Here is a 13,911-nt window from a genome sequence, read left to right as displayed (position 1 = left end):
GTAAGTCTCTCTCTCAGTAAGGTGTGATTGGATAGAACACAGTAAGTCTCTCTCTCTCAGTAAGGTGTGATTGGATAGAACACAGTAAGTCTCTCTCTCAGTAAGGTGTGATTGGATAGAACACAGTAAGTCTCTCTCTCTCAGTAAGGTGTGATTGGATAGAACACAGTAAGTCTCTCTCTCTCAGTAAGGTGTGATTGGATAGAACACAGTAAGTCTCTCTCTCTCAGTAAGGTGTGATTGGATAGAACACAGTAAGTCTCTCTCTCTCAGTAAGGTGATTGGATAGAACACAGTAAGTCTCTCTCTCTCTCAGTAAGTGATTGACAGAACACAAAAAAATTCTCTCTCAGTAAGGTGTGGATTTGGATAGAACACAGCCCTCTCTCTCAGTAAGGTGTGATTGGTTAGAACACAGTAAGTCTCTCTCTCAGTAAGTTGTGATTGACAGAACACAGTAAGTCTCTCTCCTCAGTAAGGTGTGATTGGATAGAACACAGTAAGTCTCTCTCTCAGTAAGGTGTGATTGGATAGAACACAGTAAGTCTCTCTCTCAGTAAGGTGTGATTGGGTAGAACAAGTAAGTCTCTCTCTCAGTAAGGTGTGATTGGATAGAACAAAGTAAGTCTCTCTCTCAGTAAGGTGTGATTGGATAGAACAAGTAAGTCTCTCTCAGTAAGGTGTGATTGGATAGAACACAGTAAGCCCCTCTCTCTCTCTCAGTGAGTGTGATTGGATGAACACAGTAAGTCTCTCTCTCAGTAAGGTGTGATTGGATAGAACACAGTAAGTCTCTCTCTCAGTAAGGTGTGATTGGATAGAACACAGTAAGTCTCTCTCTCAGTAAAGGTGTGATTGGATGGGAACACAGTAAGTCTCTCTCAGTAGGTGTGATTGGATAGAACACAGTAAGTCTCTCTCTCTCAGTAGGTGTGATTGGATAGAACTTTGAGTAAGTCTCTCTCTCTCAGTAAGGTGTGATTGGATAGAACACGGTAAGTCTCTCTCAGTAAGGTGTGATTGGATAGAACACAGTAACTCTCTCTCTCAGTAGGTGTGATTGGATAGAACACAGTAAGTCTCTCTCTCAGTAAGGTGTGTCTGAAAACAATCTGGGTATTATTGTTCGCTCTCACACCTTGTGAAAAGTCCCATTCTCAGTCTGAGAGGAGAGGGTGGTGTGTTCCGCTGGAGGGTCGTGTTTCTGGAGGGGCGGGAGGGGGGGTGTGTTTCGCTGGAGGGGGTCGTGTTTCGCTGGAGGGGTGCGTGTTTCGCTGGAGGGTGTTGTGTTTGCAGTGTGTTAATGCCTAACCATTCCCCCTCTCTAAGTGCCCCAGCCTCCCCCACCCACCAGGGTCTCCTCTCCCCTCCCCGCCAGTGGTCTTTCAGACCCCAGAGTGTCTCTAGAGAGGGATCTCAGCTGTCTCACCACCACGACCTCGCTCTGAAACTGGCCTCCGTACCCAGGTACAGATATACACAGAGCGCCCCAGGTAGGAAGGCATCTACACTATAACCTGTCCTCACTAGATACAGAGCTCCCCAGGTAGAGACACATCTACACCATAACCTGTCACTAGATACAGAGCTCCCCAGGTAGAGACACATCTACACCATAACCTGTCCTCACTAGATACAGAGCTCCCCAGGTAGAGACACATCTACACTATAACCTGTCCTCACTAGATACAGAGCTCCCCAGGTAGAGACACATCTACACCATAACCTGTCCTCCTCACTAGATACAGAGCTCCCCAGGTAGCTAGAGATACTCCCCAGGTAGGGACACATCTACACCATAACCTGTCTCACTAGATACAGAGCTCCCCAGGTAGGGACACATCTACCATAACCTGTCCTCACTAGATACAGAGCTCCCCAGGTAGAGACACATCTACACCATAACCTGTCCTCCTCACACTAGATACAGAGCTCCCCAGGTCCTCACTAACCTGTCCTCACTAGATACAGAGCTCCCAGGTAGAGACACATCTACACCATAACCTGTCCTCCTCACTAGATACCTGTCCTCACCACTAGATACCAGAGCTCCCCAGGTAGAGACACATCTACCACGCAACCTGTCCTCACTAGATACAGAGCTCCCCAGGTGAGACACACATCTACACCATAACCTGTCCTCCCTCACTAGATACAGAGCTCCCCAGGTAGGGACACATCACACATAACCTGTCCTCCTCACTAGATACAGAGCTCCCCAGGTAGAGACACATCTACACCATAACCTGTCCTCCTCACTAGATAAGAGCTCCCAGGTAGAGACACATCTACACAATAACCTGTCCTCACTAGATACAGAGCTCCCCAGGTAGAGACACATCTACACCATAACCTGTCCTCCTCACTAGATACAGAGCTCCCCAGGTAGGGACACATCTACACCATAACCTGTCCTCACTAGATACAGAGCTCCCCAGGTAGAGACACATCTACACCATAACCTGTCCTCACTAGATACAGAGCTCCCCAGGTAGAGACACATCTACACCATAACCTGTCCTCACTAGATACAGAGCTCCCCAGGTAGAGACACATCTACACCATAACCTGTCCTCCTCACTAGATACAGAGCTCCCCAGGTAGAGACACATCTACACCATAACCTGTCCTCACTAGATACAGAGCTCCCCAGGTAGAGACACATCTACACCATAACCTGTCCTCACTAGATACAGAGCTCCCCAGGTAGAGACACATCTACACCATAACCTGTCCTCACTAGATACAGAGCTCCCCAGGTAGAGACACATCTACACCATAACCTGTCCTCACTAGATACAGAGCTCCCCAGGTAGAGACACATCTACACCATAACCTGTCCTCACTAGATACAGAGCTCCCCAGGTAGAGACACATCTACACCATAACCTGTCCTCCTCACTAGATACAGAGCTCCCCAGGTAGGAAGGCATCTACAGATGCTCAGACAACTAAAGACAGTGTTTGTGTGTGTCCCCCCCAGGTTCTCCAGTACATGGCCAGCCTGTGATCATGGCCGCCCCGCCCCACCCCCTGCCCTCGGGGATGGGTAAACCCCTGGCCTTGTTCTCGGGCCCCGGAGTCGCTGGGGGACAGACCCTCCACATGCTGCAGAGCCCACCCAACACCCTCACCATGCTCCGTCTGGTCACCACGGCTACGGCCTCCCACCCCCAAACGGGTACATCCTCACCCCGGGCGGGAGCCAGAGTCGTGGTAATACCGGCGCTGGCCAGCAGGGAGCAGAGGGCACCGGCGAGCAGAGAGGTACGGCTGCATTGTGACCCCAATCCCAAATGAACCCTCCTAGACCCTACAATCTGAGAGGATTTGACCAGTGATTAGTAATATGGCAATAGTTCTACCTCGCCCTCTGATAGGCTAGGTAGAAATGGAACCATATTGCTTACACCAATCAAATCCTTTGAAATCTCCACGAGTGTATTGTGCTGAGGGTTTATAGGGTTCCTTATGGATCAGATGGATACTGTGTATAAACGGTGCCTTCTGGGAAAGTTTTAAGGCCCCCTTGACTTTTTCAACATTTTATATTACAGCCTTATTCTTGTTAGGGATGTCGAGAATTTAAGCAGCTTTTCGCAGCTTTTTGTTAAAAATCGCGCAACATTTCAGCGCCCTGCTATTCATGCCAGGAATATAGTATATGCATATGATTAGTATGTGTAGATAGAAAACACTCAGACGTTTCTAAAACTGGTTAAATCACGGCTGTGACTATAACAGAACGTGCGTTTCATCGAAAAGTGCAGGAAAATCTGATCACTGAAAATGGAATACTGTAGGACAGTATTTCAAGAAGGACACCTATAGAATTGACATCGCCTCGTGATCAATTGTATCACTTATTTTTTTAAAAGATGTATATATATATATATATATTACAAAAAATACTCAATCGCCACACAATGCCCCATAATGAGAAAGCAAATGTGAGTGAATCTGAATACTGTGTGTTCTCTCACCCAGACATGTCAAATCAAATTGTATTTGTCACAGTCACCGAATACAACAGGTGTAGTAGACCTTACGCTGACTAACAATGCAGTTTTAAGAAAAATAAGTGATAAGAAAAAAATAAAAATAATAAAGCAATTTCCGATATATTTCTCCCCATGAGAGAGGTGTATGTATATGTGTATATATATATATGTATGTATATGTATATATCGTTCTGTCGTTCTGCCCCTGAACAGGCAGTTAACCCACTGTTCCCAGGCCGTCATTGAAAATAAGAATATGTTCTTGCCTGACTTGCCTGGTTAAATAAAGGTAAAATTAAAATTAAAAATATGTGTATATACGTATATATGTATACATGTGATATATATATATATATATAATATAGCGCCGAGAAGACGATCAAACAATTGTATAATATAATCCAGGAACTCCTTTTCCCTGTTTATTTATATATATATATATATATATATAATATAGCGCCGAAGACGATCAAACTTGACTATCTAGAGAAGTAAAAGTCGTATCAAGGTTTCCGGTAGGTGAACCTGCGGAAGGATCATTCTTTATAGGCACTGAAGTCATTTGAAAAAAATAAATAAACTGGGTTTATATATATATATGCATATATATATGCAACAATTTCAGATTTTACTCAAGTTACAGTTCATATAAGGAAATTAGTCCATCTGAAATAAGTACATCTAATCTATGGATTTCACATGACTGGGAACAAGGAACACAGATATGTCACTTTAACATTTTTTAAAAATGAAGGTGAGTCTGCAGGCCGTGGAAGAACTGGGACATTTTCATCTTCCAGGAACTGTGTACAGATCCCTTGCAAACATGGGGCTCTGGTACATTATCATGCTGAAACATGAGGTGACTGCTTCTCAGCGAGGCCAGTGGCCATTTTTGGCTTCATCACGTTGGAGGTGGCTCATGGTAGAGAAATGAACATTCACTTCTCTGGCGGACATTCCCTGCAGTCAGCATGCCGATTCCACGCTCTCCTCAAGCTCTGAGACGCCTGTTTGCGTTGCGTTGTGATGTGTGACAAAAAAAAAAAACTGCACATTTTGAGGGGCCTTTTATTGTCCCCAGCACAAGGTGCACCTGTGTAATGATCATGCCGTTTTAATCGGCTCCTTGACATGCCACACCTGTCGGGTGGATGGATTATCTCGACACAAGGAGAGATGCTCACTAACAGGTGACGTAAACAAATTTGTGCACAAAATTTTATAGAAATCATCATTTTTGTACGTATGGCACATCTTCTGGGATCTTTTATTTCAGCTTCAACAAACACTTTACATGTTGTTTTATATCGGTGGTAATATTAATTAATTAATATTATATTATTATTAATTATATATTAATACATTTCTCCCCCAGACTCGCAGCAGAACAGGGAGCGAGTGATCCAGTCGTTGGAGGGAGCTCAACAGGGGGCAGAGGGCGTGGCCTATCTCTGGGGGCTGCACCAACTTCCTGTCCGCCCTGTCACTCAGAACGGCAAACACACCGCCGCCGTCGCGCGGCTACCGGGCGTCGCCAACGCTTACGGTACGGCTACCTTAGCAACCGGTGTTGTTGTTTTTTTTTGTTGAGATGGTCGGTATGTTAATTTGATTTGATGCATGGTGAGTTATGTCTCATTATGGTGTTGTATTGACTCTGTCCTTCCTCTTTCCTCTTCCTCACCTCCCCCTCCCTCCCATCCCCAGCTCTGACCAGTCCTCTCCAGATCCTGGCAGCCCAGGCCTCCAGCTCCCCAGTCCTGGTGAGCAGACAGCCCAGCGCGGGGCCTGATATTGGGCCGGGAGGTGCCAGGCGACCCCCAGGCTAAGAGGCCTAAGATGGAGGAGGACGAGGCGGCTCCTCCCCCCCATTCAGCAGCCAGTCATCGTGGCCATGAGTTCTCAGCCACACGACAACAGAATGTAGAACTGCTGAACTCTCTAACCCCTGACCTGGTGTCTAGAGGAGGAGGAGGAGGAGGAGCCTCTCTGGGTGAACCATCTCACCAGTCTGACCCCTGGGTCCCAGTGTCTGCTGGTTCACCCTCTGACCCCTGGGTCCCAGTGTCTGCTGGTTCACCCTCTGACCCCTGGGTCCCAGTGTCTGCTGGTTCACCCTCTGACCCTTGGGTCCCCCAGGTGTCACCTAGTAGATAAAGGCTTGTGTCCCATACTGTTTTAGACCAGAGCCCTACTCCCAACATAGTGTACTGCCTCAGACCAGAGCCCTACTCCCAACATAGTGTACTGCCTCAGACCAGAGCCCTACTCCCAACATAGTGTACTGCCTCAGACCAGAGCCCTACTCCCAACATAGTGTGTACTGCTTCAGACCAGAGCCCTACTCCCAACATAGTGTACTGCCTCAGACCAGAGCCCTACTCCCAACATAGTGTACTGCCTCAGACCAGAGCCCTACTCCCAACATAGTGTACTGCCTCAGACCAGAGCCCTACTCCAGGAACATAGTGTACTGCCTCAGACCAGAGCCCTACTCCCAACATAGTGTACTGCTTCAGACCAGAGCCCTACTCCCAGCCCTACATAGTGTACTGCTTCAGACCAGAGCCCTACTCCCAACATAGTGTACTGCCTCAGACCAGAGCCCTACCCCAACATAGTGTACTGTCCTCAGACCAGAGCCCTACTCCCAACATAGTGTACTGCCTCAGACCAGAGCCCTACTCCCAACATAGTGTACTGCCTCAGACCAGAGCTCTACTCCCAACATAGTGTACTGCCTCAGACCAGAGCCCTACTCCCAACATAGTGTACTGCTTTAGGTTTGAGGTAAGGACCAGCAGACACTGTGGCTCAGGAGAGGAGGGGCCCTGCAGGACCCGGTGTGTGTAATACTCTGAGGAGAGGAGGGAGGAAGAGAGGAAAGAGGAGAGGAGGGAGGAGGCTAATCTAATTTAGACTTTCTGATTGTGTTTAATTTCATCATTAGGTGCTGAGTAATCTAACCTGGGTCAACGACACACACTGCAAATACTCTGTACTGTACTATAATACTATGTACTATAATATAATACTCTGTACTATAATATAATACTTAACACTGTGCTATACTATATCATACTTTACTCTGTACTGTACTATAATACTCTGTACTATAATACTTTACTGTACTGTAGTATAATACTGTACTATACTATAATACTCTGTACTATACTATAATACTCTGTACTATAATATAATACTGTACTATAATACTGTATCTTACTGATAATATAACACTGTACTATAATACTCTGTACTATAATATAATACTTTACTGTACTATAATACTTGTACTGTACTATAATACTCTGTACTATACTATACTTTAGTTAATACTGTACTATAATACTACTGTACATAATCTTTACTATACTATAATACTCTGTACTATAATACTTCTGTACTATACTATAATACTTTACTGACTTTAATACTCAGTACTATAATACTCTGTACTATAATACTCAGTACTATACTTTAATACTTGTTAACACTGCTACTATAATACTCTGTACTATGCTATAATACTTTACTGACTGTACTATAATACTGTACTATAATACTCTGTACTATACTATAATACTTGTACTATACTATAATACTCTGTACTATACTATAATACTCTGTACTATACTATAATACTTGTACTATACTATACTATGCTGTACTATACTATAATACTCTGTACTATAATACTCTGTACTATACTATAATACTCTGTACTATACTATAATACTCTGTACTATACTATCATACTCTGTACTATACTATAATACTGTATACCAGACACAGGTGATATGATACTATAATACTTGTACTACCAGGTGTGGATCTCAGCTGTGTGACCCCAGGTGTGGATCTCAGCTGTGTGACCCCAGGTGGATCTCAGCTGTGTGACCCCAGGTGTGGATCTCAGCTGTGTGACCTCAGGTGTGGATCTCAGCTGTGTGACCCCAGGTGTGGATCCCAGGTGTGATCTCAGCTGTGTGACCCCAGTTGATCTCAGCTGTGTGACCCCAGGTGTGGATCTCAGCTGTGTGACCCCAGGTGTGATCTCAGCTGTGTGACCCCAGGTGTGGATCTCAGCTGTGTGTACAGTTTAATATTTTAGCATTATCATTTCATCCCTTTAAAAAGCCTTAAATATTTCTAATTTTTTCTTGTTGTTTTATCTAGGAACTTTTACTTTTACCATTAAAGAATGTTTTTAATGTTAAGGAGGAAGACTTTTATTTTGTAATGTTGCAGACTGCTTTCAGAACAGGACTTTTATTTTGTAATGTTGCAGACTGCTTGTTGCAGACTGCTTCAGAACAGGACTTTTTATTTTGTAATGTTGCAGACTGCATCAGAACAGGACTTTTATTTGTAATGTTGCAGACTGCATCAGAACAGGACTTTATTTTGTAATGTTGCAGACTGCTTCAGAACAGGACTTTTATTTTGTAACGTTGCAGACTGCTTCAGAACAGGACTTTTATTTTGTAATGTTGCTTCAGAACAGGACTTTTATTTTGTAAACGTTGCAGAGAGAAGCGCTTTCAGATCGGTACATGGGTGTTTGTGACTTGCAGGAAGGAGGTAGAACCTTCTGGAAGCCTGCTTCCTAATGGCATTCTGTACCCTACATAGTGCACTACTGCAGACCTCCAGAAGGCTATAACTTCCATCTCCCTTCCCTACAAGTCAACAAACCCCATGTCCTGATCTGAAACGTGCTTCTCTCTGCAACGTTACAGAATAAACAAGACTGTAATACTCTGTAAGCAGGAATAACCTTTTTTGTCAGGGGAATTGAAAGGTGGGACCAACTCAACTTAACTACACAGCTACAATTTATAACTTAAAAAAATAAATTATAATAATCTGACTCCTCCCTTTTTCTTTCTCTTCTGACTCTGTCCTGTGACTCCTCACCCTCCTGTTTCTCTCTGACTCTGTCCTGTGACTCACCTCCTGTTTCTCTCTGACTCTGTCCTGTGACTCTCACCTCCTGTTTCTCTGACTCTGTCCTGTTTGACTCCTCACCCTCCTGTTTCTCTCTCTGACTCTGTCCTGACTCCTCACCCTCCTGTTTCTCTCTGACTCTGTCCTGTTTGACTCCTCACCTCCTGTTTCTCTCTGACTCTGTCCTGTGTGACTCCTCACCTCCTGTTTCTCTCTGACTCTGTCCTGTGTGACTCCTCACCTCCTGTTTCTCTCTGACTCTGTCCTGTGTGACTCCTCACCTCCTGTTTCTCTCTGACTCTGTCCTGTTTGACTCCTCACCTCCTGTTTCTCTCTGACTCTGTCCTGTTTGACTCCTCACCTCCTGTTTCTCTCTGACTCTGTCCTGTTTGACTCCTCACCCCTCCTGTTTCTCTGACTCTGTCCTGTTTGACTCCTCACCCTCCTGTTTCTCTCTGACTCTGTCCTGTTTGACTCCTCACCCTCCTGTTTCTCTCTGACTCTGTCCTGTTTGACTCTCACCTCCTGTTTCTCTCTGACTCTGTCCTGTTTGACTCCTCACCCTCCTGTTTCTCTCTGACTCTGTCCTGTTTGACTCCTCACCCTCCTGTTTCTCTCTGACTCTGTCCTGTGACTCCTCACCCTCCTGTTTCTCTCTGACTCTGTCCTGTTTGACTCCTCACCCTCCTGTTTCTCTGACTCTGTCCTGTGACTCCTCACCCTCCTGTTTCTACTGTCCTGTTTGACTCCTCACCCTCCTGTTTCTCTCTGACTCTGTCCTGTTTCTCTCTGACTGTCCTGTGACTCCTCACCCTCCTGTTTCTACCTGTCCTGACTCCTCACCCTCCTGTTTCTCTCTGACTCTGTCCTGTGTGACTCCTCACCCTCCTGTTTCTCTCTGACTCTGTCCTGTGACTCCTCACCCTCCTGTTTCTACCTGTTTGACTCTCACCCTCCTGTTTCTCTCTGACTCTGTCCTGTTTCTCTCTGACTGTCCTGTGACTCCTCACCCTCCTGTTTCTACCTGTTTGACTCCTCACCCTCCTGTTTCTACTCTGTCCTGTGACTCCTCACCCTCCTGTTTCTCTCTGACTCTGTCCTGTGACTCCTCACCCTCCCTGTTTCTACCTGTTTGACTACCTGTTTGACTCCCTCACCCTCCTGTTTCTACTCTGTCCTTGACTCCTCACCCTCCTGTTTCTCTCTGACTCTGTCCTGTGACTCCTCACCCTCCTGTTTCTCTCTGACTCCTGTCCTGTGACTCCTCACCCTCCTGTTTCTCCTGTCCTGACTCCTCACCTCCTGTTTCTCTCTGACTCTGTCCTGTGACTCCTCACCCTCCTGTTTCTCTCTCTGACTCTGTCCTGTGTGACTCCTCACCCTCCTGTTTCTCTGACTCTGTCCTGTGACTCCTCACCCTCCTGTTTCTCTCTCTGACTCTGTCCTGTGTGACTCTCACCCTCCTGTTTCTCTCTGACTCTGTCCTGTGTGACTCCTCACCTCCTGTTTCTCTCTGACTCTGTCCTGTTTGACTCCTCACCCTCCTGTTTCTCTCTGACTCTGTCCTGTGTGACTCTCACCCTCCTGTTTCTCTCTGACTCTGTCCTGTTTGACTCCTCACCCTCCTGTTTCCTCTCTGACTCTGTCCTGTTTGACTCTCACCCTCCTGTTTCTTCTGACTCTGTCCTGTTTGACCCTCACCCTCCTGTTTCTCTCTGACTCTGTCCTGTTTGACTCCTCACCCTCCTGTTTCTCTCTGACTCTATCCTGTTTGACTCCTCACCCTCCTGTTTCTTCTGACTGTCCTGTGACTCCTCACCTCCTGTTTCTCTCTGACTCTGTCCTGTGACTCCTCACCTCCTGTTTCCTGACTGTCCTTGACTCTCACCCTCCTGTTTCTACCTGTTTGACTCCTCACCTCCTGTTTCTCTCTGACTCTTCAATTTCTTCTGACTGTCCTGTGACTCCCTCACCTCCTGTTTCTACCTGTTTGACTCTCACCCTCCTGTTTCCTCTGACTCTGTCCTGTGTGACTCCTCACCCTCCTGTTTCTCTCTGACTCTGTCCTGATCCTCACCTCCTGTTTCTATGTTTGACTCCTCACCCTCCTGTTTGACTCTGTCCTGTGACGACCCTCCTGTTTCTCTCTGACTCTGTCCTGTGACTCCTCACCCTCCTGTTTCTCTCTGACTCTGTCCTGTGACTCCTCACCCTCCTGTTTCTCTCCTGTGACTTATCCTGTTTGACTGTATCACCCTCCTGTTTCTCTCTGACTCTGTCCTGTGACTCCTCACCTCCTGTTTCTGACTCTGTCCTGTGTGACTCCTCACCCTCCTGTTTCTCTGACTCTGTCCTGTGACTCCTCACCCTCCTGTTTCTTAAACCTGTCCTGTGACTCCCTCACCCTCCTGTTTCTCTGACTCTGTCCTGTGACTCCTCACCCTCCTGTTTCTCTTACTGTCCTGTGTGACTCCTCACCTCCTGTTTCTCTCACTCTGTCCTGTAGTTTGTGCTGTAGCCTGCTACCTGTTTGACTCCCACCCTCCTGTTCTCTCTGACTCTGTCCTAGAGTGTCCTGGTCCAGACCTCCTGTTCTTCTGACTCTGTCCTGGAATGTACTAGGTTCTGACTATTCCTGTTTGACTCTCAGCCTTTTTCCTGTCTGTCCTTGAACTCAATCCTGTTTTAGGACATAATCCTTTTTTTGTAACACTCAATATGGTAATACTGTCCACTTCACTCCTGTTGTTTGTCCTCATCTGCTGATCACAAGTCCTTTATATAAAATCCTGTTTCTCTCTGACTTGTCCTGTGTGACTCCTCACCCTCCTGTTTCTAAAATAAATAAACACTGTCCTGAACTCACCCTCCTATTTCAAGGTGGGTCTCCGTGTTATGTGTTTTGCTGTCCTGAAAGTTTTTTGACTATTCTATTAACATTCTTTTTTTTTTTTTTGAGAAGAAGTAAAAATGTATTTTAAAATGTCCTTGACTCTGTTTCTTCTCACGACTCTGTCCTTCACAAATAAAATCCTGTTTCCTCTCGGATCTGTCCTGTGTCCAGCAGTCCTGTTTAACATTTTCTGTATTTACATGAACTATAGCGCACACCCAAATGTTCTTCAATAGAACATCACTGACATGTACTTCATCACAACATTTAGCCTTCAATAGAACATCACGACATTCTTCATCACAACATTCTTCAATTGAACATCAATATGGTAATATGTAACATTCAATAGAACTGCTGATCACAAGTCATTAAAATCTATGATTCAAAAAAAACATCACTGCTAAACGAAAGCTATTCTTCATCACAACATTCTTCAATAGAACATCACGATTTTATGTTTCATCACAACATTCTTCAATAGAACATCACGACATTCTTCATCATGAACATTTTCAATAGAACATCATACATTCTTCATCACAACATTCTTCAATAGAACATCGCGACATTCTTTCATCACAACATTCTTCAATAGAACATCATGACATTCTTCATCACAACATTCTTCAATAGAACATCACGACATTCTTCAATAGAACATGACATTCTTCATCACAACATTCTTCAATAGAACATCACGACATTCTTCATCAGAACATCATGACATTCTTCATCACGACATTCTTTCCATAGAACATCACGACATTCTTCATCACAACATTCTTCAATAGAACATGTTAATTTTTATTTACATGAACTATGGCGCAAAATCACTACACAGCTGAAAACATGGCATTTTAAAGGCGTTTTCATAAGATGTTCGCGGAGATTCACGTTAAACGTTGACCCGTGCCTAGAACACATCTCACATCGAATCCCGACCCTTCTAGTTTACATTTAGTTTTTTTCTCAAAGAATGAGGACAAAGAGACGTTGTCACTTCCTGTCAACAGTTTATTAATAGTCAATAATCCTGTGGCGCTTAAAGAGTATAAATATTGAAAAGATCATCAGATCGGAGACATGCTGCTTGTATGAAACAAAGGACTGGTACAAACCATTAACACTATGAAGTACAAATACAAGGTTAAATAATGTCATTGATGTGTCGACCGACGCACACGAGGATATTGGCTTTAACTCCTTCAGGGCCTGTTTTATACCTGGTGCTAACATGTGTCCTGATCTTCTCCACATTCTGATTGAGGATATTGGCTTTAACTTCTTCGGGGCCTGTTTTATACCTGGTGCTAACACGTGTCCTGATCTTCTCCACATTCTGATTGTACCTACATTATTTATTTTCCCCCAGGTGTGGACGATTATTATTATTTTATTATTTTTTAAAGAAGCGATTGTGATCCGATCTTCCGACCAGCTGCCGAGGTCGTATCTTTCTGTTAAGGGTGTAAACAGATCTGGATTATCAAACTTTAAAATCATTGTCAGGGGGACGGGCACCATTGACTCTAGGTATCAGCTTTACGCTGAAATAAACAAAAGGCCATCGGTAAGATTAGAACCTGGGACCTTCTAGTCCCTATTCTACTGGGCCTTGTCAGAGGCCTTGTCCACTGGGCCAGCAGAGGACAGCATTGCCCATACCTGCCCGCCGGTCCAGCATCACTACCCTGGACGGTTCTGACTTAGAATACGTGGACAACTACAAATACCTGGGTGTCTGGTTAGACTGTAAACTCTCCTTCCAGACTCACATTAAGCATCTCCAATCCAAAATTAAATCTAGAATCGGATTCCTATTTCGCAACAAAGCCTCCTTCACTCATGCTGCCAAACATACCCTCGTAAACTGACTATCCTACCGATCCTTGACTTTGGCAATGTAATTTACAAAATAGCCTCCAACACTCTAAATTGGCTGCAGTCTATCACAGTGCCATCCGTTTTGTCACCAAAGCCCCATATACCACCCAGCACTGCGACCTGAATACAGGTCGCAGTGTCTGGCGCTTCATATTCAACGCCAAACCCACTGGCTCC

The 13,911-nt window shown here is 45.0% G+C and overlaps 1 long non-coding RNA gene across 5 annotated transcripts; it reads right to left on the bottom strand.

Moving 5' to 3' along the window:
- Positions 1 to 9,361: 9,361 nt before the first annotated feature.
- Positions 9,362 to 11,248, bottom strand: LOC127923659 (uncharacterized). 5 transcript variants are annotated; one of them, XR_008114959.1, is made up of 8 exons: positions 11,088 to 11,174; positions 10,843 to 10,872; positions 10,774 to 10,811; positions 10,650 to 10,738; positions 10,455 to 10,529; positions 10,254 to 10,292; positions 9,477 to 9,675; positions 9,362 to 9,437 (listed from the first exon to the last, which is right to left on the bottom strand). It is a non-coding gene; the product is annotated as an uncharacterized LOC127923659 (long non-coding RNA). The 5 variants fall into 5 exon arrangements; XR_008114960.1 differs by lacking the exons at positions 10,254 to 10,292; positions 10,843 to 10,872; positions 11,088 to 11,174 and adding an exon at positions 11,210 to 11,248 and having other exon boundaries at positions 9,477 to 9,638; XR_008114961.1 differs by lacking the exons at positions 10,254 to 10,292; positions 10,843 to 10,872 and having other exon boundaries at positions 9,477 to 9,638.
- Between the last annotated feature and the right edge of the window lie 2,663 nt (positions 11,249 to 13,911).

This window comes from Oncorhynchus keta, unplaced genomic scaffold (genome assembly GCF_023373465.1).
Source record: "Oncorhynchus keta strain PuntledgeMale-10-30-2019 unplaced genomic scaffold, Oket_V2 Un_contig_30399_pilon_pilon, whole genome shotgun sequence".
Taxonomy (NCBI): domain Eukaryota; kingdom Metazoa; phylum Chordata; class Actinopteri; order Salmoniformes; family Salmonidae; genus Oncorhynchus; species Oncorhynchus keta.
The sequence above is the reverse complement of the archived record's forward strand: the minus strand, read 5'-3'. Positions and strand labels throughout refer to the sequence as shown.